We start from the raw sequence: 25088 nt of genomic DNA on the forward strand, positions 1-25088 counted from the left end.
TAATGATTTATTTATTATTTATTTTTGCTTTGTTGTTTTTTGGTTGTGGGGCACCTTTTTTTGGGGGGGGGTACTGTCAGCTCTTTTGTCTGTTTTATTTTGGGAGGTGTAGGTGCTATGCTTGTGTATGTTCTCATCATTGCCAGTTTTTCATTTGTGAAATGGGGGGAAATTCCAAATGTGTCTGTGGGCTCAGAAAGTTTGGTGATTCTTGGTGCATGCATCCATGATACCTATTTGCTCCTTTATTTCTTCATGCCTTTGTGTTTTGGCTTCCCCCTACACTCAGATATCCATGTAAAGGTCTGCAGAGTGTATTGGATATCTTGCCCCATCCCAACTAATTCTGTCTATTCAGGGGTCCTGTTAGCATAAATGCACACACAATACTGGTAGTGGTTGTGCTACTACTTCAGTTCAGTTTAGCTTTACAGTAAGCACTTGTACCCATTGAGAAATGGAGAAGAGTCATGTTAGATCTCTGGGATGGTGTACAGATCATCCCAGAAATGTTCAAAAATTGCTTTTCTTATGGCGTACATTAGACTGCCATTTCACTCGAGCCGTAGCAGTTGCACATAGTTACAGGTACACTAACTGTGCTAGTTGTAGATCAGACTTCACATTTGTATGTACAGTGAACTGTGCCATCCATTGACAATAATGCAGTACAGATAGACATGGATGTGCATTCAGAAAGCATTCTGTTTTGCATTCAGTCTATGCTTTGCCCCTTTCCTCCTAGCTCACACAACATTTTGCACATTCCATCACCAAATCACTTTCCTGCCTTCCCCCTATGGAATTGGACACCACAGTACAGGAAAATTGTTCACATCAGTGAAACAAGTGTCTGTGTTAGAAACCAAAGGTTGTGGATATTACTGCTGCATCCCAAGAAACAGGAGAAAATATAACCATTGCCCTTAGGGAAGACATAGTTGTTGAAATGTGTCTAGCGTTTGTAGCTCAATTAATAAATTCCTCATTCAGCACCAGTTTTTATTAACAACTTTATTGGCTGGTTTCTATAATAGTAAACAATTTACAAGCATTTATAAAATGACTAGCAGCCTGTATCTGGTGTTGCTCAGGTATTCTAAGGAGCAACAAGAACAGGCTTGTTCCAGCATGTCAATAGCCTTCTTAAATTGTGATGCCCAGAATGCCCAGAACTGGACACAGTACTCCAGGTGTAGTCTGAATATTCTGACCAATGTAGTCTGACCAATGGAATATTCTGCTCTGCAAAATAGAGCTGGACTATTACTTCCCTAGATTGGGACTCTATACTTCTGTTGATGCTGCCCAGAATAGCATTCATTTTTTTGCTGATGCATCATACAGTTGACTCGTGTTAAGCTTGTCGTCTACTAAGACCCTTAGATCCTTTTTAAATGTACTACTGGCACTCCTCCTGCCCACCTAGCAGTTCGAAAGCACGTCAAAGTGCAAGTAGATAAATAGGTACCGCTCCAGTGGGAAGGTAAACAGCATCTGTCAGGAATGCTTTGATGGTGTTTCCTGCTTGGCAGGGGGTTGGACTGGATGGCCCTTGTGGTCTCTTCCAACTCTATGATTCTATTCTATGATTTCCGTGCGCTGCTCTGGTTCGCCAGAAGCGGCTTAGTCATGCTGGCCACATGACCCGGAAGCTGTACGCCGGCTCCCTCGACCAGTAACACGAGATGAGCACCGCAACCCCAGAGTCAGCCACGACTGGACCTAATGGTCAGGGGTCCCTTTACCTTTACCCTTACCTGGCACTCCAGGTGTTCCTCATCATATATTTGTGCAGTTGGTTCTTCCTGCCTAAGTATACAAGCTTACATTTATCCTTATTGAAATTATTTTGTTAGTTTTGGCCCACTTCTCTAATCTGTTAAGGTCATATTGAATCTGTTTTCAGTGGCATTGGCTACCTCTGCTACTTTGGTGTCATCTTCAAATTTGATGAGCACCCGCTGAATACATTCATCCAAGTAATTTATAAAGATGTTAAACAGCAATGGGTCTAGGACAGAACCCTGCGACACCCTACTTGTAACTTTTCCAGGATGACGAGGAATTGTTAGTGATCACTCTTTGGGTTCAGTCAGTCAACCAGCTACAGATCCCCATAATAGTTACCTCATCCCATCCATATCTTACCAGCTTCTCTGCAATAATATAATTGTATATAGCATTGATGGGATTAAGGATGCAGTGCTGCAGACAGCTTTGTCTTTGAAACAAAATGTGCTTCATCATTTTTTTCTCCATTCATTCATTAGGGAGGTGACCTCAAAAATGTGAGTTGTTCTGCCGATTGCCCTTGATAACTACTGCTGTTAAAAGCTTTGTGCTTCTGTTGGTGCACTGTGGTGTTTTGCAGGGTCTGTGGCCTGTTTTCGGAACCAGCTCTGTGTTGCTCAGGGGTGAATTAAAAGTGGCATTCCAGACCCCCTAGCCTTGGTCTACACCTGAACTTTGAGCAGAAAGATGGAGAGGACTGTTGGCATGTTCAGAAATGAAAGCACCTCTTGTCAAAGCTTCAGATCAGCTGTCACAACATCATGCATTTAACATAAGCAAAGCTCAGTTGGCCTGAAAAGACCTACAGGAGCATAATTGGAGGAACAGTATCAGAACTACAGTGCTGGTGGGAACATGAAAAAAGCATTTCCTCAGTCTAGCAAAAAGGACCCCAATGGCAGTGCTTTTTTTTTTTAAAGAACAATTTAGCACCAAGAAATGGTGTCTAAAAGGTAGACAAATACGTTCAATTAAAAGCTCTTCTGAGAGTCACCAGACAATGTAATTTTAAAGGTTTACAAGTTTCTCTTTGGTTTAAAGGTTGTGAACTGGTCTTTAAAAGCAGATTAGGTTTGATGCAAGATGTGTTTGAAAGCTTCCTGTGAAACATGATGCCTCATTGAGCTAAAATTGTGCCATGGGAAATACCAAACCATATTCAGTCCATTAAGTGGATCCTTTAATGTTATTGTAATTCTCTATTTGAGGCCCCAAACCGGTCCACATTACATTGCGTGTGTGTGTGTGTGTGTGTGTGTGTGTGTGTGTACATGTTCCTATTTTGTCCCTGGAGATGCCTTTGAAAAAGTTTTATGTGCTTGTATGCAACAGAGTTACATAACTGCCTCTCCAGATTAAAAAAAAGTTGCTGAATGTGTTTGAGCTACAAAGTCATTGTGGCATTATTACGTAACTAGACCCATTGTGCAGCCAAGATAACCAGATCTGTTGTGACATTAGCATTGTAATGGAATGCTACTGTGTTCTGTCAAAGAGCTATTGTCTTCATGTCCTGATTGTTGGCATCTGGAAACATCTGGTTAGCCACTCCTGGATTTTGGAATTTGATGACCCAGCGTTTTGATCCAGCAGGGCTCGTCTTGCATTCAGATTCGGCTGTGGACTAAATGAATATAACATATGGCACTTAGAATAAAAGCCTGCACTACTGGGTAGAAGTGGAGGACCAGGTGCCCAGGCTCACTGCCTCTGATACAGTAGAGGATGCTATCTCATCATCAGTGTTAAAGCAAGAGTCAACTACTAGTTCATTCAGCTCCTGTATGTGGGCATTTTCATGCCCTTCGCCTTAGGTAGAAAAATACCTTGGGCCAATCCTGAACCCACTGTAGCAGGTTGATCCTTATTCTGTGTATGCAGAGTGACATGTGTGATTGGTTCATACATGTAATTAAATACCACGAAACAGGGACTTCACTTGGCAATCCCCGCCCCCCAACAACCCTCACCTTTCTTCTTGACCAAGGACTTCTCCCCTATATGAAAAATTGGGAACATTTTTGAAGGATACACATAATTATATTTTTTTTAAAGTGTAATGCATTGGGACAGTTGTTTGTTCAGGTGTGCAATAGATTCAGATGGCATCTATAACAGGTTTTGAAGTTCAGTTCAACCCGTATAGCTCAGTGAATAATATTCATGGACACACTAATATTTACCTGCAGGGCTAAGACAATGACAATATGAAAATGGTACCGTAGGCAGGGGAAAAAACCTGTCTGCTCCTTCTCATGCTTTATTGGATTTATAGCTGACTGAAAAGCTTATTGATGTAGCCATTCTACTAATTGCCCTTGACTGTGCTCTATATTGCCACTATAATCCATTTTCTCTAATAGGAAATAAATACTCTCCATCTTTTGAGTGCAGTTGCCATTCTTTTGAATCACAATAGGATTTCAGAGCATTATTTGCATAACTGGGCTTTTGTCACTGTTTGATTTTTGTTTTGTTTTGTTTTGTCCTGCAAAATTAATTGCTCATATTAAATGCAAATAAATTACATTAATACAACCTTAGGACAGTAGAATTAAACATTCAGAGCAGCAATCTGGCAGAAAATTTAAATAGCGTTTTCCTAATGCATTTAATTTTATCTCCCTACTTAGGAAAAATGGTCTGCAAAATGTCATAATTCCAAGTTGCTGTTCAAAAGTAGTTTTGTGTGTGTGTGTGTGTGTGTGTGTGAGAGAGAGAGAGAGAGAGAGAGAGACTTCAAATACCAAATAAAGAAAATAAGATGTTCTTCCATATAGAACTTGCTCCCTTACTGAAGATCTCAAAAAGAAGACAGTTAGTATTAAATTATACCATGTGGTTGTCTTCTTTAGGGATTAAAAACAAGCAAAACAAACAAGATGACACCATTCTCTCTCTCTCTCTCTCTCTCTCTCTCTCTCTCTCTCTCTCTCTCTCTCTCTCTGTGTGTGTGTGTGTGTGTGTGTGAGAGAGAGAGAGAGAGAGAGAGATGTGCTTTCAAAATGATGTGCTCTTTCAGGTAGAAGGCAGTCTGAAACCATGGAAAATCACCATCTCTAGTCTGTATATAGAGAACACTGGGATAGATGGTCTGTTTCAGTAGCCTTTTCCCCAGGACAAATACATTTAGGCTGAATGTACGGTACATAGGAGACAGTAGGACTGCAGCAGTCCATGTACATGTTTGTTAAGACATGCTGAAGAAAAATCAGCCATGTGAGGTCCCAATCCAGAATGTGCTCCCAGTTGGATGCTTTGCCTTCAAAATAGAAGAGCTCAGCTTAAGCATGTTGATTTCTCAAAAAGTGTAAATAATGTAATGCATGGCACCTATGTGTGCCTCCAGTACCTCCTATAATATCCAGGGAAGGTTTCCATAAATATCCCCCCCCCCAAAAAAAAACCCACCCCACAATATATGAGAGATTGCTGGCTCTTTGTGCTCAGTTCCTGTTTGCACAGGTTTGGCATTCCTACACTGAACACATCTCCTTAAATATGCCCACATTTCATTGGGTGCCAGGAGTGAACACCGACCCTTTTGTTCTGAACAAAACTTTTCTCTGTGAGTGAGTGTCGTTGTGTCTGAGGTAGGTGCCTTTTCTGATTTGAGCGCAGGGGAGTTCTGGGGACATGCCCATATCATTTTGTGATCCTTTCTCTTTTTCTGTTCTTTACACATGACTCTCATTTTGCATTAGGTGCCACCTCTGAAGCTGGCATTTTGGAAGTGGTGCCCACTGCAGCGGCTCAAAATTTCCAAATATGTCCACAGATCCCAAAAAGGTTGGATGTAATGTATAGTTTGGAACCAGAATCCACATGTGCCAGAACTGCTTCGGACCATGTGGAAAGGGGAATATGTGTGCACAACTGCATGTGCAGAAGTATATGCAGATTTTTCAATGAATGCACATAGGATGGGAAGGCACTCACACTGCAATCTTACAATGCGTGCACATGAGAACATACACTTGTCATCTGAAAGGGACAAGCATGTGAAATCTATATCATGGGGGGGGGCAACCCTCCCCCCCCCAAGAATAGTAATGAAGAAGAGCTGATGGTGTGAGGGGTGTTTCATTTTCTGTGTATAAATATAGAAATATAATGATACGTCTTGATTTACCTGTTTAGGGAAGCTTTTAATATCTGATGAATTATTGTATTTTAATGTTTTGTTGGAAGCCGCCAAGAGTGGCTGGGGAAACCCAGCCAGATGGGCGGGGTATAAATATATTATTATTATTATTATTATTATTATTATTATTATTATTATTATTAATACTTGATTTCACACCAAGGGCTGCACACTCTCTGCACATGACTTGAATGTGCAGTGATAACAAAAGGCTGTTGCAATCCTTTTATACCATGTGGTCTTTTCTTTTCTTCTGGCCACAACACAAATCTTAAATGTTTGCATAAGTGGGACCGCGTCTTGAGTCTACCCCTGGACAAGGGTTAATTGTTATCCTTGTCTACAGGTACACTTAAAAATGTGTTTCATTAAAGTGATACATGCTGCAATGGCTTTACAATTGATTATCATTTGAAAGCAGCGCCATTTGTCACAGAGTCAAACAGTGATGGATGATACAAGCAGGGAAGCCTACAAGAAAGCGCAGAAAGTTAGCACAAAATAGGGAACACCTTCTAAGTGTGGTGGATTGATGGAGCTTCTCAAACCAAAGTGAACCATTGTGGCCTTGTTGATGCTAATCCCCATGGTTTTGTGCAGACCCATTGATATAGAGGCCCTGTGGGGACCTACCTTCCTTTGAGATACAGTAGACCTTCCCTCCGAATTTCCAGCCTTCCCTTTAAAAAGGGTAGGGGGAAGCACAGCTTGATGGGGTTTTAAATTGTTTTTTACTTGTAAAGATTTATGGGTAAATATTCAAGCAAGGTTTAGTGTGGTGTAGTGGTTAAGAGCAGTAGTCTCATAATCTGGTGAACCGGGTTCGTGTCTCCGCTCTTCCTCATGCAGCTGCTGAGAGACCTTGAGCTAGTCACACTTCTTTGAAATCTCTCAGTCCCACTCACCTCACAGAGTGTTTGTTGGGGGAGGGGGGGAGGAAGGGAAAGGAGAATGTTAGCCGCTTTGAGACTCCTTTGGGTAGTGATAAAGTGGGATATCAAATCCAAACTCTTCTTCTTCTTCTTCTTCTTCTTCTTCTTCTTCTTCTTCTTCTTCTTCTTCTTCTTCTTCTTAGTTTAACTGCTCTGCTACTGATTGTGGGACAAGGGAAGAAACATGGAGACCTCTGGAATTGACTCCAGAATCTGTTAAATTGGCAGTTCATTTTCTCCCCTCCCATAGCTTTTTGTTGTATTCAGTTCCACAACACTCCACAAAGCACATATACACATATTCCATTATCATTCACAATATAGAGAATCCATTACTAAGATTCAGAGATAATCCACATACCCTGCAATAATCAACAAATTTAATCCATTTTAGTATAAAAGTTTCTTGTCTGTAATTATACTCCTTACATCTTTTGTAGTAAGTTAATTTTGTCATTATTGGATGATCCCGTATCTTATTATGGCTCTCATTAATAATAGTAACCAATCTCTCCAAGCTGCAAATAAAGTCCTTGCAGCTGCCAGCAAATAAGAAGTCATTTTCTAATTTTCTTTCTTCACTAGCCCTTCTAGATAATTCAGCAAAAAATATATAACTGGATTTAATGGGACTCTGTATACCAGAATTACTTCTAAATGAACCTTTTTAATTCATTTTCTGTTTCACATTTCCACCGCAAATTCATTTTCATATGACCTGTTGCATAAACTTCTCGTCCTTACCTATTCCTTTCTAACTTGTTTGCTTCAACAACTTCTAAGGGCCATTAATACAGGCTAATAATTGTGTGAATGCAATTTTAGCACTGATAGGATCTTCCCTTGAAATGCAAATAGCAGCTTCAGAGAGGGACCAGTGCAGAGAGAGAAGAAATTAAACATTTTCCTGGGTCCGAATGCTGTTCAGGCTTCCCTGCAGCTGCTATTTACATAACAAACAATACATGCATTAATTGCATTCATACAATTTGTGTAATGCCTAGTTTGGTTCTTCACGTGAGCTATGAACACCGAGAGCAGTAGTCAGAGCATCTGAGCCAGATCTCCAGGAGAGAAGTCCATATGACTGCAGCCATTAGTCAACCAAAAGGTATTTGGACTAAACTGTGCAGCAGAGCCAGCAGAGTGAAGTCATTGCCTCACGTACCAGATACTGGGGGGCAACAGTAACAACCCCACTCCATTCTCCTCAGCCTCCCAGGCATTGCCCTCTGTTGCATATAAGAGCTATGTGTATTGCAGACCTATCATATACCCCTCCCCCTCAAAAAAAAAAAAACCCTTGCCAGCTTATCTTATGTGCCATTCCAGTCAGCTCTTGTATGTAGAGTGCATCTTGCTTTTTGTATTTGGCAGCAAAATGTCTTGGTCTGGCCTTTCATGGCGGGCCTAACAGGTATCACTTTTGTTATCATTTCCCACTTTCTTTTAAGCAGGGTGATTATAAGAGCTTTATTCATTTATTTATTTATTTATTTATTTATTTATTTATTTATTTATTTATTTTTGCAACACACAGCTGGCCTTCAGAGTGATGCCTGAAGTGGGATGTCTGATGTGGAAACAACCTGCCTGAATTGATTTCATACCCTCCTTTTCAGGAGGGCAGATTGTGACACACCCCCCCATACCATGCCACCACTCTGTGCCTGCTGCCTGCCACTGCCTTACCTGAGCCCTCCTTAGCTTGTGCTTGCTAAAGCAGCTACATGGGGACGTCCTGGACCAACACCACCAACAGCGGACCTCTCTTGCTCTCTCTCTGGTGTGGACTCTGTGGCTTCCACCACTCCCACCTCCATCTCTGCTGCTGTGACTGCCATGGTCTCTACCTCCTCCACCTCCATGCCACGGTCAGAGGTGCTTCTGGAAGTACAGCAGCAGCAGTGGCAGAGGCCATGGTGGAGGTGACGGAGGCTGCAGCATTGGCGGTGGAGGCAGAGGAAGAGGAGGCAGAGGGAACCAAAATGGCACATTTGGGATTGTGATTGGAATCTAGGTCTGCTTCTGTCAATCCAAGATGTTCTGCTCAAAACGGACACTTGCATGGTATGCGGTTTAATACTGAGCTGCGTTCTGTTATATGATGATCTGTTGCAGCCATTAAAAAAAACCCCCAAAAAATAATGAATTACATTTCACTGCAAAAGAGAACAAGAAGAACTACTCAACACCTTGAACTCTGTGGTGCCTCTGTGGTGAATACAATGTTGATGTAAATTTCCATAAAAGCTATTAATGAAAAGCTGGAAGTCTTAGTTCATAAACAAACCACTTACCAGAGCAAAACACGTTTATTTCAGGTGGATAAGTGTTTCCTTTTTACTGTAAGGTATGTGAATATGCACAGTTTGAAAGCTGTGAAGATTTTGGTTCTGGCTGTCATTATTTGCATCTTAACAATTTCTGGAATTCTATTCACAGCTGCGATTGAATAATTTGAAAATACTGCATTATTGCCTATGAAGGGCATAGTCATTCACTCTTCACTTATTAAAATGTACCTTTGTGGTTTTTCCTATAAAATGTGCCTTTTTAATAAACTTATAACCTTCCTACCAATGCAGTGGCAAGAATATGGTGTTGAGTATCTGACACAGTTGGCACAAGCTCCTACTTAGAAACTCAGCAATCTACATCTTCTAACAGACTGTCAGGTGTAGCTGCTTCTCCCCTTGCAATAAACCTAGGCAATCCTTCACCAACCTGATGCCCTTCAGATGTTCTGAACTTGACTCCTATAAGCCCCAGATGCTGGTGCTAGTGGAGGTTGTAGCCCAAAACAGTTGTAGAGACCTGGTTGGTGAAGGCTGACTTAGACATTGTGGATTGAATCAGATGGCTTTATTTTGGAATTTATTTATTTTGGAATGTTTGAACACAGGGGACATGCTTCCGAGTAAGCATGCACAGAAGTGCACTGTTAGTGGTGTTTGGTGTTTTCAATTGGAATGTCTCACTAGGTTTGTTAATTTAAAAATACATTCTCTATGCCAGCTACTGTGAACTTTGCTTTTTCATGAAGTTCTAGAAAGGTGTCACCACCAAAGCTTATTTTTCAGTTGCACAGGGGGCCACAGAAAACCTACATGTAGAAGTAGTGGCATTATTGTTTAGTGATGCTTATAGAATTTCCACTGTGTGGATTTCTTGATTTTGGAATTGCTTAGCCTTGATTTTGGGATTGTTTTGAGGTGCACAGATGTACCAGTATATTGCAATTTTGTATTTTGGACTTTCCAGACTTTGTTTAGACCACTGAGCACATGTGCAGCTTTGCCCTAGTTCTTCAGTTCATGTCTTTTTCTCTTTCCTCCCCTCTGCCTATCAGTATCCAAGCACATGTGCACCTTGATTAAATCACAGTTCAGAAAGGAATCCTGATCTGCTTCTGTTATCATTGAAGATCTCTCCCCTGTGATTTAATCAATCTGCATAGGCACTACTGTCCACTGATAATCTTTGAGGGGGAGGGATGGCACAAACTGAAAACTATAGCATACTGCACATGCATCAGATCTAAAATTAATTTTAGAAATTCTCCTGGGTTCAATCAAAATCAGGCAGGGCAGCTTACAGGGCAGAGCAAACCATGGAACAACAACAGGATATAGTTACTGGGGGAAGTGTGCTCTTTCCTGCTTTGCATTCTTCAAGGACTGGTATAAAGTGTGCATTTAACAGCAACTGTAGGCAGCCAAGTGGAGGCTCAGCTGCTCTCAGCATCCTTCTGGATGGAGCTCATCCTTCTGCCTCCATTTGTATGTATCTTGCCTGTGACATTCACTATCCTCAACTGCCCATTATTTCTCTCCTGATGCCTCTTGCCTGTCTTCCTGTTCATTTAAGGAACTCATAAAGAACACATACTTGGTGCTGCCTCTCTCTGATCCTTCAAATAAACTCATCAAAAGCTTTCACATGAAGACTTGGACTTGCTTGCTACTCATTCCTCCATGTCAGGGGCAGGCAGCCTGTGGCCTCTGGATATTGTTAGACTACCATTAAACCCAAGCCATCATGGCCAATGGTAACAGGTGTTGGGAGCTGCACTCCAAACATGTGAGAAGGGCTACAGGGTTCCCCACTCCTACCCTACATTTGTCAAGTGTACATTCATGTCATTAAATCCACACAGTCTTGTATCTTATCCATGTCTCTTTCTGCACCCCACCCGTCGTCTCCCACACTGTTAAAATTCAAACTGCGAGTTCACTGGGGAAGGGAACTGTCCACTGCCCTTCTTATTCTGCAAAATAGCTATATATAGCTACAACACACTCTGTATAGTTAAAGATACAAAAACCAAAAGCTCTTTCTTTCCCAGGAATCACAGGGAATCACAGCTACATGTATAATAGCATCATGTGTGTACCCTTTTTCGCTTTCACTGTCATTCACAAGCTAGATGCATTTCCTTGCAGACAAAGTCAAGTACAGAAATTCTGTTAATTGTTCATAAACAGCCACTTGAATCCTGCCCTGGTTGCTTTGCTTGCCATCTTCTGGCAGAAGGATTATGCACACATATGCTTATAAGTCAAAGGTAAGAGTGACTTTCCCAGAGCATGTGTCTTGGCATTCCCTTGCTATGCATCTGTTTGAAACATGTGCGGTGTGACTGCATATTTGTCTATCAAGAAGGTAGGATCCTGTATGATTCAAGGTTGCAAAATTAGAAGTTGGCAAGAAAATGCCGGGCGCCGATTCAGCAGCAACCCAGAGAGGCCAGTGCTAGCCTCCTTGGTTTTTTTGTGAACTCTACAGATAGGATGATTTGTGAGCTTACAGACGCTCATTGACAAATGCTGGAGGAAACAAAGACCATACTTTCAGCAGGAAATACTGGACACTATATTTTAATGCTTCAAACAGATAACTTTGGGGTGGCAGCAGGAGCTTCAAAACCATAAAACCAATGCCTAGGAAACTGATGTAATGTAAGATCTTAAGCAATTGAAGCCCTTGTATTTTTTCAGGTCTTGTGACAGAAACTTTCAGTGGGTTGAAAATGTCAGAGGAGTCTGTGATCACTCTAAAGCTTCCAAGAAGGACTTTTGACTGCTACATGAAGCTTGCAGGTGGAGGATAGAGAGATATTACAGTTTCTTGCTGGGGGAAGGAATATTAGATTTATTACAAAAAATGTTGGCTTAGGAGCATAAGATGACCTTGTGACTACCATGTATGTTCCTGATATTTATATCCACGGGAAAACAGTATTTATTGTTAGGTTCAGGATGGCTGTTTTCCTTTCTGAAGCAGAAAGCTGAAATTGTCGAGGAAGCCTCTCACCTAAGGCCACCTCATTCTTATCAATTCAGTCTTTTTTCCTGTCAGCAACAGAAAGTATATTGTGAAAGCTGTCACCAAGAATACATTCATGTTGAAGGTATTTCATTGTGCCATGACATGTGACTGACTTGAAGTGTGTTTTTACCTCAGCCGAGGAAGAGAAAAGAAAAATATTTTCCCGCCCCCCCCCCCAGCATTTGGGGCTCCCTAGATAGATAGCTTTTTAAATGGGAGATTTGTCCTAAAATCTATCCCCCCATGTATTCTTACAAAACTATGGCAGCTGAACCCAAAATGAGAAACCCCAAATGATAAAAACATCTATCCCTGTTATAGCCACTTTCTAGTCAAAACTGGTTGATGCATGTTTAGCAAAGTTTGGTTTGGCTCTGTGTCGTCTTTAGGTGAGAGCTGCTATCATGCGATTTTTTTTTTTAAAAAAAACAACAACTGCAAAAGCTTACCATGACATTTGGACAATTTTCTTCATGCCAGAAGGAAGAAAACTTTTCCAGTGAGGAGCAAAGGATCCCAGCAGCTCTAACATAGCCATCTTACAAATGAAAAACAAGTTCTGAGAGCTGGAGGCAGAAGCACATATTTCCTTCAACACTCCTGTTGAAATTAATTATATTCAAAAGTGCTCGACTTTGGCTGGGCTGTACAGTTCAATAGTTCTCCAATGTTGTAGTTAATGGAAAGCTGCCTTCTACACAGTATCCCAGTGTTGTTTGCCTAATTGCTTTCGTTTCAGACTTTCATGTAACTTTGTGTTATGTTCCAGCAAACAATCATAAATCTTTGAAACTGGTGCTTTAGGATTGGTGTGTGTGTGTGCATGTGACTGCTTTCAAAACAAATATGTTCTTTGTCTATTAAAAAGTATTGTAATATTTAGTAAGTAATCCCCAAACCTTACGTACCTGAAGCTTTACACTTAATACAGTGGTACCTCTGGTTACGTACTTAATTCGTTCTGGAGGTCCGTTCTTAACCTGAAACTGTTCTTAACCTGAAGCACCACTTTAGCTAATGGGGCCTCCTGCTGCTGCACCACCAGAGCACGATTTCTGTTCTTATCCTGAAGCAAAGTTCTTAACCTGAAGCATTCTTTCTGGGTTAGCAGATTATATAACCTGAAGCGTATGTAACCCGAGGTACCACTGTTAGCTTATGGCTTCTCAGGTAACAATTATATAAATCTGGGATCATAGAACTGTAGACTTGGAAAGGACCTTAATGGCCATTTAGTTCAATCCCCTGAAATGCACGAATCACAGCTAAAGAACCCTGACAGATGGCCTCCGAAACCTCCCCTGAAGAAGAGTCTACTACCTTCCAAGATGGGATACCTCTTTCAGCCTGAAAAAGCCACATTCCCTTGCGATGAACTTTCTGAGGGATGCATCCCAAGAACAGTCAGGGCCAGAGACAAAAGTAGGACAGTAGGCTACGTTGTGGACATGGAAAACACCAGAGATTTCTACAGAAACACACACACACCCCTCTCCATCCTCTGTTCAGACAAGCAAGAGACAGTATCACAGTTCAAGCACCCATTCAAGCCAGGCAAAAGTACTCACTGGTGGATCAGGCTTCCAGGATCAGGCCAATGGCTCATAAATATGCATAAATAGGTAAATAAAATCAAGCATCTTTCCTCAAGGCAGACCCAGTTCACATTATTCTTCTCCACTTTTTTATGGCATTTTGGCAACAGGTGCTGATGCCCAAGCAGAAATTATGGGATGTGTCAAACATTGCAACTCCACTGGCGCAAGGGACTTTTGTGTGCACCACAGAACTTCTTCTTTTTCTCCTGTCCCCTCCAGTCCCTGCATGCCCTCAAAGAAGGCCTCCCCATGGTAGAGAGATTCTCCAGAGCAGATTTTGGAAGTGCATGGAGAGGAGAAGGAGAGGAAATAGAAGTCCCATAGCACCAGCAGAAACCCACTGACGCAGAATAGGATATAACCCCATGAATTAAATGCTTGTGTGTTTTGAAGGGTGCACATGGGTATAATTTTCATGCAGGTATAATTTGTTTATTTCAAAACACTCACCAATAGCATTTGGTTAAGGGCTGGGTTCCTGCTTCTTGACTATTTTGCAGGGAAAATCCATATATTATATATGTGTAGTCAAACTATACGTCACAATTAACATGAGAAGCACATATTTTTTTCTCAAGTATCAGAACCCAGTTCTAAAACACCTTAAAAAGTAACCCTGAAACCATTTTCTTGTCACATTAGAGGGGAGCAGACTGATTAAAGCAAACCCATACTGAAAATGGGTGTACCTAAAATGCTGAGGAAGTAGTTTCCAGCAAATAATTTACAGCACGAGGCTTGACCTCTCTTTTCTTTCAGCATTGCCTGCAAGCAGGGTCTGGTTTTCCCCAGATATATTTGTTGGAATTGCCAGCTATATTTTGCTGTAATGTTTATGGCACTTCACAGCCTGGCCAAAAATAATTTGCTGTAGGTATTCGGTCTGCTGAAGTAGAAGTGAGAACTTTGGCCTTTGTTTCTGATTGGCCTTATAAATCATATGGACTCCTTTCCTTTCCTGTTCCGAAAATGAAGTTCATTCTTACAACCAAGAGCAAGTAGTGCAAAATCTAAAAAGGAATTTAGATCTTGCAGGAGGTTTACAGAGTAGTTTAACTTAACAAATTGTTTTTGAAAATTGCACCTGTAGATCAAAGAAGGGTTCTTTGCTTAAGAATTTTGCATTAATTTCTCAGATGGTAGTTGGCTGTTGCTTTTTATTTATTCTGAATGTGGTGAGTCTCATTTAAAAGCAGAAATCTGGAAATAACATTTAAAAGCAGAAATCTGGAAATGTTTTGCAAATTGGAAATATCCAAACTGAGCATGCTTGTGGTGGTATATCGTGCAAGCACTTGATTGTTGTAACATGGTGTTGCAATACTGTATATTTTAGTAACCCAATTTGCTTAACTTGTGGCATTAAAAAATACTGTATGTTTAGCCAGTGTGTTAGGAAAGTATCATCATTGCATAGGCTGAAATCCAGAAATACAATAGATAGATATAAGGGAAAAATGTTTCACCTTAATAGATATATCCCTAATTCAGGCTGTATATTGCTGTGCAGAATCCACAGCCTTTCACCAGATATGAATGGAATGGTGATTTTGTGGTTTTTTCAAGACATTGACTGTGGGGAGTATTCCACCCGGAGTTCTGAATAATTAACTTGGTGCATGCAGACATGTCATAGCGCTTTGCAGTCGGTTGCCTCTTCAGCTGCATATAGGCTAGATTTTCAGTGTTGATATGAAGTCCCTTTAGAAACAGAGCTGTTATCACCAGGGCAAAGGAAGGCAGTTGTGGAGACAGGCCTGACCTTACTGCAAAGCAGGAGGATAGCTGCCTGATTCCTTGACCAAAATGGCTTGATGAACAATTCTTTCCAGATAGGAAATGCATCAGCCTGTCTTTTCCAGGTTACTCTCTGTATGATCTTCCTCTGATTAACCAAGTACCTGGTTGTGTGCCAATCAGGACTGTGGGGCTGCTTCTGGACCACAAGCACCTCCACTGTCAACTTGGTTAAAGGTCAGTTTAGTACAGCACAGGACTGGCCCTGCCATTAGGCAAAGTGAGGCAGCTGCCTTAGGTGGCAGGTGCTGGGAGGCAAAGACCACACAACTTGCCAGGCACCCTCTAAATTCTTTCAGATACAGTGGAAGATGCTGCTCAGTCACCAGTGTTAAAAGTAAGATTTGCATCACTGACCAGTCAGCTTCTATATGTAGGGTGGGCGGGCATCTTGTCCTTTGTTTCAGGTAGCAAAATGTATTGAGCTGGTTGTGGTACTGGAACCAGCTGTAGAAGGCAGCAGCTCCTCTGTTTTGTTGCTTGCTGTTTCTGAGTTTAGGCATTTAGGGCTGACAGGCATCCGTGACTGAGAGACATAAGCAAAATTAGATTCAGGTAAGTTCACTGTGCTATCCTGCTGACCAAATGGATCTCTCTCATTTTACAAATTCTTCCTCTTGCCTGGTCCCATTGATGAGCAATGCCCCATTAATGAACATATCTGTGTGCACGTACAGTAGTGCAGGGTCAGGGGGTAAAAAGTAAGTTGCCTGGCTCCAGTGATATTTCCAAACCCAGATTTTAATACCAAGTTCTCCAGGAATTTAACGACCATGCAATGGATAAATAAGTCCCTACCTGTTGTGTTGAAGCATACTCAAATAAGGAATTTTAAATAATGTTAAACCTTTGAACTTCTCTTTCACACAATGAAATAACAAGCTCATTCTTCAAAATGCTCACATACTGCAATTACAGAGAATGTTTACCAATTTTACTCTCTAGAAAAAGGATTATCTTGTAGAAAACCCTTTAGGAAGCCCATAATCTTCTTACTTTATACCAGATCTGGGATGTTACCTAAGGCTCCTGTGGACCTCTTCTTCCTTCTGCCACTCAACTAAGGTCTCCTGTTGGGGTTCCTTGATTTCCTTTTGATGCTTCTTGCTGAACTCCAAGTATAGTGCTAAGCAACTATCCCATAAGTGCAAGGATTTACACTTGTGTAATGGTACTTCCTCTCCTCTCACATGCCCCTAAATCTGTTCTGGTTTTCTCCCAACCCCTGGGATAGGGTGCATGTGAGGGCAAGGTGGGGGAGTCCTACTGTGCAATTGTAAAAATTTGCACTGATGGGGTGATTACTTAGTATATAAGCCTGAGGTTTTATAACATTGGGCTGGGTAGGATCCTCACCCTATACATTTCCGAGATCAGCACTGAAAGCTTCCTACTGTCAGCTCTGCCCACATTCTCTTTTCCCTGCCTCTGGTCTTGACTTGAGCCACCTTTTCTCACAGTCCTGCCCAGCAGCTCCACCCACCTCCTTCTCCTGTGGCCAAAGCAACCAGCCTGAAAACTTCTCCTTGACTTTGTTAAAAAAAGGGATGGGGTCCTTTTCTTTTTTCTTTTTGGTCTTGGGGACTAATTATAACTGATTTTTAAATTGTTTAATGGTGACCTTGTGAACTGCATTGTGGACCAGGTAATAGGTTGGAAATGATAAATGCTAAAAGAAACAGAAATAAATTAAATATTAGTTAAAACCATTAGTCACCTCTAGCCAGTGAGTGCTGGTCAAGAACAAGTTTCTGTTGAATAATTCAACCCCTACATAAAACCCGTTGATTGCCAAGGAGCAGAAGGAGAATGTCCCTATCTTCCCATCTGAATTTTAATAGGTCCTGACAGTTGAAGCCAGTGAAAGTCAGGATTCTTGTATTGTCTGAAATGTATGGATGACTAAGACATGGATACAAAAATGAAACATTTCTTTGTGCGAGAATAAATGCAAACCTGTGTTGTGGTGCTGTCCAGTGCCTGAGGGGCACTTGGTAAGAAACAAGGGGAATACAATCAGTTTCCTTATGAGTATTCTAATGGCATGAATGCAAATGAAAAAAGGAGCAGGTAAATCATTAAAAATAATTCCCATAAAAATACCAGTACACATAGCTTCAAAAAACCTCTTTGCAGGGGACAGAGCATTAGTCCAATGTCTAGATCTCAGAAATAAAGAACTATTATTAAAGATGCATGAAAGGGTCACCATTTCTTTAGCAAAAATAGAACTCAGCCATTCATTTCTGGTTATTATCAACTGAAACATCAATAAAGAAATTCTGGCAGGATGAAAGACCCATTATTATCTGAACTGTTATGCTTTTGAAAGGAGGATAAACTTGAGTGATCTGAAACTCTGGAACTTTAAGTGAATTTAATGCCAGTGAAAAGTTGCCAGTCTCCTCTGCTGGGAATGGATGGGTTGGATAGAAGGCCAGATGCTTCTATTATGACACATTTTTCAACACATATCAGTATTTCTACTGATGGGAAAGCAGCCAGAGTTAATTGTATTAACTGGCCCAGGGTATTGAAAGGTAGCAATCAAACTTGCCTCTGTTGTATTGCTTACCTTAATTCAGTGAGTTAGAGCTAAGCTATCCAGGCCCATAGGATTCTTCCCATAGGATTCTCCCATTTGTGGCATTTGACAGATGGTTTTGTTGATTCCCCTCTTGCCACTAAAGTCCCCTGTGCCTCCCACCAAAATCTTCTCTGGAGTTCTGGAACAGTCTGGGTTATGTTGCTAGGAGCTTCAGGAAGAAGGGGGTAATGGCAAAGATTGCCTCTCCTCTTCCTCAAGCAAGAACCCCCCCATTGAATCTAAGTCATTTCTATGAATGAAATGAGCTTTTTCATTTGTGGAAGGGCAAGCCTGGATCCAACCCCATGCCCTATTTTTATGTTTGTATGCCTGCCCTCCAGATACTGTTACACTTCATCACCCACCGGCTCAAGCCAATCGTCATGGGTGAGGAGAGCAACATATGGGGGAAGGCTGACCTGTGCATATGATAATCACCAAGGCCACACCTGTGAGACTTCTAACAGCAAAGAATTAGCTACTAGTGTCCTTCATGGCAGGAGCAGCTTTGCCTACTATACCTGTTTTGCTCCTGGGTCTGGTGAATGGGAGATTCTGTTTGCTCTTTACTCAACCATTGAGACCAGTGACATTGCCAAGGGAGGGCAACACCATCAAGCTACCTCCTGGAAGGGTTTTCACTGCCATCTGTCTGGTAGAAATGCCATGTGGCAGGAGGAACCCTGATCCAGGCACCATTATCTTTCCCACTCCTGGATTTGATCTTAGGCGGGAGAGGAAAGCATCTCCAATGTTGGCCTGATCTTGCCCTATCTTCAAGGCTGAGGCAACTGAAACCTGAGCAGAACTAACACATAGAGTAAAGGAATCTATTCTTTTATTGCAAGGCATAATATTTACATGTGGAAGCCCCCACCCCAGCTGTCAGGGGACCACCAGGGGTCAGCAGAGAGCATGATGAGGGGGTGAGAGGGGCCTCGGAGGCGGAGGTTTCTGAGAACACCTGGAGAGTTTGAGCACGTCATGCAACAGCGACGAGCAGGAACAGGGCGGCATGGTGGAGGGGCTGTCAGACTCTAGAGAGCCCGATCGCCACCTGAGTAGCCACCTGAGCAGCTCAGGAACAGAGGGGGAGGTGGCAGCCCCGTCGCCTCAACAACATAGGGGAATCAAACGGAAGGAAGAGAGGAGGAGATTTGGGGTTCCCCAACTGCTGTGTTGGAGATGTTCCCGCCAAGCGCCACTTCCGGAATCTGAAAGTGACTGAATGTCAGCTAGAACCTTAGCTCTGACTTGTACATATCTGTATAATAAAGCAATGTAAATATACAGATTGGGAATCGAGAGTCGTTACTCGTGGGAAGCACCACTACGTCCTGACACCAGCTGGGACCAAATATAACTTTATTCAAAGATATTTGTAAGTCACATGTGAAAAATGGCCATGCCCAGAAACCAACACAGAGTAACACAATAAAATTTTCCCTTCCAGTAGCACATTAGAGACCAACTAAGTTTATGACACAGTAACACAGTCCTCATTCAGATGAAGAGATCAAGTTTGGCACTCCACAAGGCCACAATCCAGGAATTTGCCTTTCCCTCTGCACACAGCATTAACTTACACATGCAATAAGGTCCTACCACTTGAACATTTCAGTGTGACTTACAAATATATTTGAAACGCCTTTTTAATGCTAGAGCTGCTTTGGATCAAGTCCCGTGGCCATAGCTGTGAGGAAACTGAATTGATATGCAACTTGGCACATTTTAAGGGGAAAATGCAATTCCTATATTTGATTATTTTTTAGATAATGGTGGTCTACTCTCAACTACAGCCATTTAAGCCTTCAATTCAGTCTGTAAAATGCAGAAGTTGCAAGATGCTATTAATTGAGAACTATAACATCACAGCTCTAATGCCCATTGACTGCCTAAATACCTTTCTCGCCTTACTGGGGAATGAAAAGGTTATGGTGGCTAAGCTTGGCAACATATCTTGTTCATTAGCGGGTAAATTGTGCAACATAGATCATTAGATTGACTTCTGTAGAATGTGGTCCAGATGTAATCATGCTTTCTCCCTTTTAGAGAAAATGGTTTCAGTGTGCTGCTAATGGAGAAAGCAGCTTTCTCAACAGTGACTGGCAACATATTTCTGAATCCATAATAAAAACAGATTAAAATAATGAGGCAGCCCTTCAATTAGATGACTGTCTTTTGACAACTTTTCAAACAGAGGAATGTTCTTCATAAAATACAACAAATGGCTATCCTATTATACAATATCCTGTTCCTAGTGGAGCTCATATGCATTGCTGGAGGGATACCAGCAAAGAGTAGGACCTTGGAGAGCTCCAAGTTCTGGTCTACACATCCGTGTCCTGGCAGAACAGGCTCCAATGACAGGCTGGAGAGCATCGAAGGCTAATATAGTCTGCAGCCTAGCAGGCTCTTCCTATATTCTTATGTTCACAGCAGGAGAGCCTAATATTGGTTTAATTGCTGCAGATTCTGAGTCAAATGATTAATAAAGTTGTGGCCTTTTACCACAGAGTGTGTCCTCCATAAAAAAGGGCACGTGTTGCGGTGCGACCTGGCCACCTGACCTGGTGTTGTGGGGGATAATCTTGGATCAGCCACAACCCCTGATAGGTGGGTCCCGTGTTGCTGGGGTGCAATCTGACCATGGGGTGTCATGAAAGAGCAGCAACGCGGGACCTATTAAAGCACATGCAAGGCTACTGAGCTTCCTCTTTGGGGCTTTCACATTGGAACACCCACCCACCTCTCATATTTAGGGCTTGTGCTTGACCTTGCTATGCCATCGTGTATCGTCTGCCGTTGGGGCAGGGGCACGACAGGAATTTTCCCAACTTGGCTGATTGGCTGGTGCCATTTGGGTTTCACCTGCTGCGTAGCAAATAGTCACAACTTGTAAGTTGCAGATAGGCTCTGATTCAGGTGATAGGTGTGGCACGTGACGTGGCCACGCCTATGCAAATGAAGGATATTCCGGTAGAGGAATCCAGGTACTCACTGGTTTGGCGCCCAGTGTCCAGGGGACATCAGGTCAGCTGATTGGCGCTCCTTCCAGCAGCCATCCCTGGTGTTCATCCTTGGCTGTCCTACGAATGTGGCTCTGGGACAGTACTGCCTGCAAGGGTGCAGGGAGATAGACGAACCAGAACCTATGAAACCACTCACTTGGTTGTAATCAATAAAGTTGTGGCCTAAATTTCTGCCAAAACCAAACCAAATATCTGATTCTTGTGTGAATTTATTTGGGGAAAGGTAAAAGGTCTAAACACACAACTCTTGGATCTTGAGTCTTAATTCCAGGATGTGCTGGCAATTCCTTTCTCCCCTTCCCCACCCTTGGGGCTAGGGAGAAACCCTGCTGTAGACTTGTTTCTTGAGCCAGGGAGATCTAGAAAAACACTCAAACAAACATATTCCTGCATGAAGGCTTAATGAGTAACCCACAAAGAGATAATAAACATTGGAATCCCTGCTTTTTAGATATCCAGTCAGGAGTAGCCAGCATGGTGGGACAGTGTAGCAGATATGCCTCTCTCACACACTTCTGGTTACCAGGATGGTGTGGGGGCAGAGCAGGATGGCAGCGCAGTTGGGGCTCTGCAAGCTACACACTAACTAATGATCCACACAGCCCTGGCCTTGCCACTGTCCTGCACCATCCCTGGAAAGTGGCCATGATGCCAGGCTCCTGTGTCCAGTCATGAGCAGCCCGTCACTCAAATAGCTAATTCTGTGATGTGCTGGAACATTATTCTGTATTGATTGGAAATTGTTTGCAAACACATGCCTAAGGAGTTTGTACTTTGTGGATCTGTAGCACACTGGCATAGCTGTCATAGCTGCCTACAGATTTTTTTAATTGTGCAAATCTGTGTCACAAGGTGTTAAGGAGCTAATGAATAACCTAACTGAATGGTGTGTGTGTGTGTGTGTGTGTGTGTGTGTGTGTGTGTGTGTTAAGAAAGGATTTCATCTGCTGTTTTTAAAATGGCTTAAAGGGGGAAAATGTCCTTTGGATCTCAGTGGAATAATAAATCCCTCATTTCTTCCATCAGGTCATAACTGGCATCTTTATTAGCATTGTGGAATATTTTTAAATCATGCCCCTGGTTACATGCTGCAGGTTCATCTATATTTAAAGGCAGTGAGCATACAGAGATCATGGGTCCATACATTTTTCAGACACTCTGCAGTCATTTGGTGTTATCTGATTTACCCCGTGCAATTAATTAAAACTTAATGCCCACTCACATTCATCATTTATCAGACACTCATTTGAATAACAAAGAAGATCAAATGAGAGACTGTACAATGAGGCGGCATTGGCATTCACTCTGGAAAAGGCAAGGGCTCATTAGGACCATATTAGGTCATGGTTGCATGAAGGGTATTGAGATATGCAGAAGCATGGGAGCGAATGACAAGCTGTTTTGAGCTGCTCATATTGCGAACTGTGGTAGCTTGCCTTCCTTTTGAAGATGAAGCGATTTGCAGGATGCGGGCAGAAGGTGGTCATGTCATTGCTGTAATGGTATTTTGTTTGTCTATTTTTAAAAAAGTGATGTGTCCCCTGAAGTTGAGTGCTTAAAGAGAGGTGCAAAATGCACGAGTGGATGTTTTTGTGCAGAATCATAGAATCTTAGAATTGTAGAGTTGGAAAGGACCACAAGGGTCATCTAGTCCAACCCCCTGCAACGCAGGAATATTTTATCCAACATGGGGCTCAAATCCATGACCCTGAGAGTAAGAGTCTTGTGCTCTACTGACTGAGCTACCAAGGCAGTGTATGTTTATAGTAGCTGCCCTTTCTGTCTTTGTAGCCAGACCCAATGTCCATGCATTGATGACTTACTGATCATAAATCCTCCATATGAGTCTATGTGTGCAGAAGCTGAAAGCATGATACTCACACTGAAATTTTCCAGTGCCCCAATTATGTGATTAGAACTCAAGTCTGTTGTAAACCCCAGTGCAGATATTGTTGTTAATGTTGTTGATGATTAAATTTCTATATCACCGCCTTTGTCTGAGGATCACAGGTGGTTTACAGGATGAAAACACAGAAATGCACACCATGGTAACAAACAAGACCCACCCCACCCGCACAGCCCCCATAGTAGGATCAATGCCTGAACATCTGGCATATGCAGAAGGTGGATTGAGGTGCTGCGATCACAACCTCCATGCATCCATTGAATGTCTGCACAGGCCTACGGTTAAAAATACATGTTTAAACAGAACCAATGAAAATGGATAACAACATTGCAATAAAAGCACAATAAGCACAACTTAACAAGGGCAAAGGCAATCCTAAAACAGGCATGGTTTGAATATAGTTAAGTTTGCTCATGTTGAGCTAAACAAGGAAAGCTTCATAAATTTCTTCTGCGCTTGAGAAGGATGTAGAGCTCTGCCCTCCTACTTCCTTATAAAACAATCAGCATTAGGCAATGGTCACTAGTGACTGGGGCCAGCTCTTTTACTACTCCACCAATATCCTTAACAACATTTGTTGTGCTGACATTTTCAAAGTCATTGGAGCAGGGATCCCTGGGAACTTTGGTGGATGGGTATAAAAACAAAGGGGGGGGGGCACAGGAGTTACAACCGGTCCACTATCTTTCAGTTCTTTTCAGTTGGAACCAGGGGCTACTGTAGAGATGTGTTATGACTGGAGGGAAGCCAGGAAAAATACAAGTATAAAAAAGGAGCCAGGGGCTACTACAGAGTTCTTCTGCCTCCCCTCCAATCATAACACTTGTAAACAAACAAACAGCTGATATGCAGGTTATTGGCTGTAACACTTGTCCCCTATCTATCTATCTATCTATCTAACATCTACGCACCCACCCACCCCACCTATTTCTCTGATGGGACTCAGTGGGAGGCAGCATGTTCACCTTCTGCATCCTTCCTCCAGCTACAGTTTTAGGACAGGGAACAGAGAGTCCTTTCCTCAGCTGCAAGAGCATTTAGGGAATGTTTTTGGATGGCTCAAACATGCACTTTAATTCAGATGGTAGGTTCCTGGATAATGGAGCAACACACACACACACAATTTAATTCTCTTTAAAATGTTTTTATGCAGTCACATTGCATCTCTGTGTATATATAATTGTGTGTGTAAACATTTCAAAACCTCTTAGAAAATAAAAGCATGAAGCTCTATTTACAGAAACCACCTTAAAATGTTCCATATTTGATTAAATACCGTATACTTGGAAACAGATTTTATCAAATATTGCTTAAAAGTCGCACTTGTTTTGGCTTGCTTCATGTCAGCATCTAATCTATTCCACTCACCTCTATTCCAAGTTCTCTTTTTATATATTGCAGGTATTCAAAAACCTATCGCTTCTTAGATGATTTACACAGAATATATGATCACCTGAAGTCAGAAAGGAGCAGTTTTATGTGTTTGTTCCGACTCAGCCCTGAAAGTGGAGCCTTATGGACTAGGCAAAGGAATGACCTCTAAGCTGCCAGGTACCCAGTAGACTACTCTCCATTCTGATGGGCCTACATTGTCAAAGCTCAATAAATATGTGGTTCATGAAGAATTTGCTGCCAGGACCTTGTGTGGATGGTTGGGAGGCTACTGGATGATGGAGGTTATGGGTAGGGGTGGAAGAGGAATCTGTTTTAAATGGATTTATACACAGAATTTGTTGGTTCTAATACAACTGAGCTTTGATCACACGAGGTCACCTCTTGTACCAAGTTTCCCCTTATTTTCCAGCTCCTCGTGTGGATTTGTTTTCTGTAGAAGCCCAATTTTACTTTATATGCAAAATTATATGTAAAACTATATTTTAAAAATTCATATATGCATAATCCACATTAGAGGCATCAATCCCCATGCTGTATTACATTTCTGCAGCATAATTTTATAGGTACAGTAT

This window comes from Lacerta agilis, chromosome 7, assembly GCF_009819535.1.
Source record: "Lacerta agilis isolate rLacAgi1 chromosome 7, rLacAgi1.pri, whole genome shotgun sequence".
NCBI lineage: Eukaryota > Metazoa > Chordata > Lepidosauria > Squamata > Lacertidae > Lacerta > Lacerta agilis.